Source organism: Anoplophora glabripennis, unplaced genomic scaffold, assembly GCF_000390285.2.
Source record: "Anoplophora glabripennis isolate ALB-LARVAE unplaced genomic scaffold, Agla_2.0 scaffold976, whole genome shotgun sequence".
Lineage (NCBI taxonomy): Eukaryota > Metazoa > Arthropoda > Insecta > Coleoptera > Cerambycidae > Anoplophora > Anoplophora glabripennis.
Genome location: NW_019417092.1, coordinates 4,386 through 11,229, shown reverse-complemented (window position 1 = coordinate 11,229; position 6,844 = coordinate 4,386).

Genomic DNA, 6,844 nt, shown 5'->3' with positions numbered 1-6,844 from the left:
CCCAAACGTTGACATTATATATCTGGTAAACAGTATGAGCATACACAACGTGTATGGACCGCGTTTAATATTCAAAATTTGGGTGAGTACACGGATATGGAAACTGATATTTATTGTTAGCTGATGTGTTTGAACAGTTTCGAAGTAGTAGTAGAATAATACATACGGTTTAGAATGTAGTCATTATTTTACCTTACCCGGCTATACATTTGACTGTATGCTCAAATATACTGGATGTTCGTTAGAGCTTTTAACCGATATTAATCATATTTTGTTTGTACAGCGAGATATTCGAGGCGGGCTACGTCAATGTTCTAAGCGTAAAAGTCTGGCAAACAAGTATATACAAAAATTTGATTCGAGTAAACAAAATAAATATTTATCATATTTCGATATCAATAACCAGTACGGTTGGGCCATTTACCATACGGCAGGTTTGAGTGGGTTGATTCAATATCGACATCACAACTGTATCGGACATTTCATCTGAAGGATATTTGCTTGAAGTACACCTCTCGTATCCACATGACCTTCATAGCGATTTGCCATTCTACCCTGGACATAGTGCTGCTCCCGGTAGAAAAAACAGTAAACTTTTGGCAACATTACACAATAAGATCCGGTATGTATAACTTTGAAACAAGCACTAAAACACGGCCTCAAACTTGAAAAAATACACCGTGTTAGAATTTTAGCAATCTCAGTGGTTAAAAACCTATATTCATCTGAATACAACGATACGTCAGGCAGCTAAGAATGAATTTGAGAAGAATTTGTTCAAGCTTCTCAACAACGCTGTTTTCGGTAAAACAATTGAAAATATTAGAAAACGTTCCATTGTATACAAATGGAGGGGCACTATGGTGCCGAGGCATTAATATCTAAACCGGAGTTCAAAGCGGCTACAATGTTCAATGAGAATTTGGTTGCTGTTGAACTAAATAAGTCCGAAGTTTTCTTTAATAAGCCAATATACATTGGGATGTCGATATTGGATCTTACAAAAACCACCATTATGACTATATGAAACCCGAGTTTGGTAACGATTGCTCAGTTCTCTATACCGATACCGATTCGCTGATCTGAGATTCTTATTAAATATATACAGCGCCAGCGTGTCCCACTAGTGTGGGAAAGTCCAATATCTATGTTAAAATGAAGAATATATGGATTTTTCTTTTTACTGTGTTGCCACATTCTTGGAATGTACAAATTAAAAATATATTCAACTGTACAGGGTGTTCCACTTTTCCTGGACAGTCACCAACTTTGGTTTTTTAAATGGAAACACACATTTTTTATATTTTTTTCGTTTTCTACATCAAAAATAAAGGGTACTTTGTGTGGAATAGTTCTTTTCAAATATTCACAGTTTTTGAGATATCTCGCTTGAAAGGTTTTTCTAGTCGATATTGGTTGCTTACATTTTCTGATACTGACAGGTTATACTAATAGCTACTAAGCCCATTTTTTTATCAGATGTTTAGTAAGGATGACTCTTTCGAATCATGCTATAAAAACTGGCCTGCGTTATACAGGGTGACCAAAATACCATGTCAAAATTGTCAATTGAAAAATTGAAAAATCTCGATTTTTTTTAAAATGCAACGCCCTGTATATTTTCCTACCATGAGATGCAGAATTAAATTCTCTACAACTTTGCTGTACCTGCTCCTATACCAAAATTCATTAGTTTTTTATAAAATCTCATTTCTATGAAAAAATGCGAAGTTTACAAATAGCTTATATGTAAAATAACGTAGTAGGCTCCTGTCAAATGATAATCTGGAAATTTTTCGATTCACATAAGGTTTAATAAAAAAGCGTCAGTAATAATTATGAAATGAATTACTCTAAAGAATTAGTAAATAAATAATAGAATTAGTAAAGCTCATGGTAACTGTTTAGTGGCAAGTCGTATTTACCAAACTAATAATCCAGATTTACAAAGATATCCTCGTACAAAGTGTTTTGTAAAACAGAAGGAGAGGTTTGAAAGAACAACAAATACAAATTATGAGAAGACAACAAGAACACACGCATGCAGTCTCCAAAACAGTAAATTAACATCGTGCATTTCTAACAAAAGTAATAAAGACCTAGTTAAATTAGTAATTAACAGGTAACCGCTCAAAATGTCTGCCATTTTTCTATAGACATTGAGCAATTCTACGACGAAAATTGCTTGACACATTTCGCAGCATTTCCGGAGTTAGGGTCAAAAAAGCATTTCTTATCTTTGCCCGTAAATCTTCTACATCTGTCGGAGGAGTTTCATACACCCTGTCTTTTATATAGCCCCATAAAAAAAATCAAGACAAGACAGGTCTGGGGATCGGGGAGGCCATGGAATTGGCTACCTATCCACTTATCTGGATACAAATCATTTAAGTATTCTCTAACCTGAAACAGTTTTTCTATGAATTTACATAACTTACATAATGAGAAAACTTACCGCCAGTGTGGAATGTGCAGGGGCACCATCATGTTGGAACCACTGACTGTTTAAGTCATCCGGAGGAATATGTCCCTGCAATTGGAGCAAGTCGTTTTGTAAAAATTGCAAATACCCATTACCAGTTAAGTTTCCTTCAAGAAAATGTGGTCCAATGACATATTCTCCGCATATTCCCGCCCAAACGTTGACTTTAAAGCGGTGTTGATGATCGTCTTGTCTTATTAATCTGGGATTATGATCGGCGTAATGGTGATAATTATGTCGACTCTCTCGACCAGTATTGGCAAAGGATGACTCGTCAGTAAATAACACCTTTGAAAAAAAATTTCATCTTGTTGTAGCTTTATAGTTGCCCACTCACAAAACTGTACTCGCTTCTGAAAATCTTGCTGTGTTAAGAATTGGTGATGCTCAGAATGATAGGGGTGGAAGTTGTTTTTCTTTAACGTTCTATTAACCACACTTTTGGAAATACTAATTTCATCACTAATTTCTCTGACACTTGTAGATGGATTTTGGACTGCACATTCCAAAATGTCAATTTGACTATCCTGATTACCACATGCGTGTGTTCTTGTTGTCTTCTCATAATTTGCATTTGCCGTTCTTTCAAACCTCTCCTTCAGTTTTACAAAACACTTTGTACGAGGATATCTTTGTAAATCTGGATTATTAGCTTGGTAAATACGACTTGCCAATAAACAGTTACCATGAGTTTTACTAATTATTCTATTATTTATTTACTAATTCTTCTTTAGAGTAATTCATTTCACAATTATTACTGTCGCTTTTCTATTAAACCTTATGTGAATCGAAAATTTTCCAGATTATCCTTTGACAGGAGCCTACTACGTTATTTTACATATAAGCTATTTGTAAACTTCGCATTTTTTCATAGAAATGAGATTTCATGAAAAACTAATGAATTTTGGTATAGGAGCAGGTATAGCAAAGTTGTAGAGAATTTAATTCTGCATCTCATGGTATGAAAATATACAGGGCGTTGCATTTAAAAAAATCGAGATTTTTCAATTTTTCAATTGGCAATTTTGACATGATATTTTGGTCACCCTGTATAACGCAGGCCAGTTTTTGGAGCATGATTCGGAAGAGTCATCCTTACTAAACATCTGATAAAAAAATGGGCTTAGTAGCTATTAGTATAACCTGTCAGTATCAGAAAATGTAAGCAACCAATATCGACTAGAAAAACCTTTCAAGCGAGATATCTCAAAAACTGTGAATATTTGAATAGAACTATTCTACACAAAGTACCCTTTATTTTTGATGTAGAATCCGAAAAAATTATAAAAAATGTGTTTCCATTTAAAAAATCCAAGTTGGTGTCTGTCCAGGAAAAGTGGAACACCCTGTATAGTTGAATATATTTTTAATTTGTACATTCCGAGAAATGTGGCAACACAGTAAAAAGAAAAATCCATATATTCCTCATTTTAACATAGATATTGGACTTTCCCGCACTAGTGGGACACGCTGTATAGGAAGTCATACACCGCGACTGTCATTCCCGGTTTGATACCAGCGATTACCCTGCAGACAACAGGTATAATATTCAGGTAAACAAAAAAAAACGAATGATGAAAGGCGACGTTAACGGCGTGCCTATAGAAATTTTTGTTGGACTCGGAGCGAAAATGTATGCAGTTAAAAAGCAGGTAACGTTGATAAGACCGTTGCTTTATCAAATGATGTTGATATATCAAAGAAGATAATAAAAAGTCCGTTATCAAAAATGTTATTACTCTCGACGATTTCATAGAGTGCGTGAATGATTTAAAAAATAAATACATTAAACATTTAATAAAATCAGAAAAACATGCAGTTTTATAAATGACTCAAGAAAAAATTGCTTTGAGTCCATATGATGATAAAAGGCATCTCATAGAGGGATCGTATGAAACGCTACCGTACGGCCATTATTCTATAATGAATAACGAGTTGATTTAAAATCATTTCCTACATCAACAGCAGGCCTTTTTAAATCAAAGTTGTTAGCAGCAATATTATTATTTATACAGGGTGATTCATTAATAATGGGACAGAGCTTAAGGGCATGTTGCTGATCTCAAAATAGATCGATTACGTCAAATATGCCTTATCCGAATGTTGCTCCTTTTCGATCTACAGGGTGTAAAAGTGGAAAAAATATTTTCGATTTTTTTTAAATATCTTGAGCATCTTTGAACGGATTGTCTTGAAAGTTTGTACACCTATGTTTTCTGAGGTAGTAATTACGGAAATGGTAACTATTTTGCAATCACATCTAGGATGCGCTAGTTGTAGTGTTCCGTCGGAGTAAACATATGTCAAACTTTTTTGTCTTTTAAAAATCTGAATTTCCAATAAGAAATTATTAAACTACGTTCAATTCTAAATAAAAAAGATATACCTGTTAAAAATCGATAAACTTAACCGTTTTCGAAATAAGAACGATTTACTATTTCTTTACAAAATTATTTGTTTGAATGTACGCCTTTAAATAAGATGACTTAAATGAAGTAGGCCGCTGTCAATGAAATATCATGTATTATTTATGTCAATTCTAAGCAACTTATAAATACTAGACAGTTTAGTTCTTCTTCGTTTGCGATTTTTTTCATTAAAATTTCGCGTCATAATGATTATTCGTTTGTTGAAATGAGAAACATGGTATGTGTGTATGCCTAAGAAAATTATTGTGGTCGTCATGCAACAGCGAGGTACTTTTGGTGTTATATCCAAATAAAAGACAACCTAACCACATGCTTTTCAAGACGTTGTACGACAGATTAGGAGAAACGGGATCATTTCGCTCTAAACGAGACGTTGGAAGGCCTAAAGTATTAGCGGCTTAGCAAGAAGAGGATGTTTTAGTGCGAATTGCGAAAATACGCAAATAAGCACACGCCGAATTTCATCAGCTACTGGTGTAAGTCAGCCTTCCGTCTTCAGATTACTCCACAAAGAAAAATTGTATCCTTACCATTTTCGTCCGGTTCAACAGTTGATGCCACAAGATCCTCCTGGTAGATTTCGATTCGCACCAGGCCCGGATCCAGAGGGGGTGGCGATGTGGCGATCGCCACCCCCAAAGCACAACATTTTTTAAAGATCTTCAATTTCTCCAAACGACAACAGGCAGTTAGTCGATATTAATGCAAGTCCTCCTTCCTAACCTACACCCTACGTCATCAAAAAAATAACAACAACAACAACNTTCGTGTCCAAATTAAATATTCGATAAAACATGGGGCTGGAACATCAGCGAGAAAAGAGACGGCGACAAACAGAGTAAAGTGGGATGACTCTGAAACAGCCTTCGATAGCCGCATCCGCACTGGGGTAATATCCAACTTGAAACACAAGGAGCCTCGTGAATTCCTTCATGATTGTTCAGTGTTGTTTAAGAGAAGAATAAATAATGCTTTAAAAAAGGACGAGGCAGTGAAGGTCAACTGGGTGTTTTGCGGAAAGTTTGTTCTACAAAAAGCTGACAGAGTTATTGAGGAGTAAATACTTCAATACTCGAAATGCCCCGATTTATCGCCACGACACCGATTTAGAAGAATGGTTTAATAGTCATGTGACCGCTCCAATATTAACTCAGCTTGGAGAATTTGAAGAACGTGAATCAGGCTGGTCTTTGATGGCTATTACGAACCTAGGAGTGAACATAAACAAATTCACGCCACAGCTGGGGTCATCATACATCGACCTTCCGCAACAAATTAAAAGAAAACAAGCGTGCGTTAACGTAAAAAATGACGACGACGCCTGTTTTGCGTGGGCGGTGATATCGGCCTTGTATCCTGTTGCCGACCATACTCATCATTCCGATAGGACTTCGTCTTACCCACATCCCTCAACGGTACTCAACCTGACGGGTATACAGTTTCCCATAACTATGAAACAATTACCCAGGTTTGAGAATCAAAACGATGTATCCATCAACGTATACTGCCTCAAAAAGATAAAAAAGAACTACACTACACACCCAGTTTATTTGACGAAGAACAAAAAAGATAAGCACGTCAACCTGCTAATGATTCAAGATCAATACCAGGATGATGACGAAGATGAAAATGCATCCCTTTTCACTCCAACAAAATATCACTATGTATGGATAAAGGATCTATCGCGTCTGCTTTCTTCACAACTGAGCAAAAATCGTGCAAAAAAATATTTTTGTGGTCGATGTTTACATTACTTCTATGGTAAAGAAAAACTAGATACGCACTACATCGACTGCAAAAATCAGAATGACTGCAGGGTGCGATTACCTACTGAGGACCAAAAAGAGCTTAAGTTTAAAAACTATAAAAATAAAGAAAAAGTGCCGTTTGTTGTGTACGCCGACCTCGAGAGTGTTCTGATAGAGGAGGACTC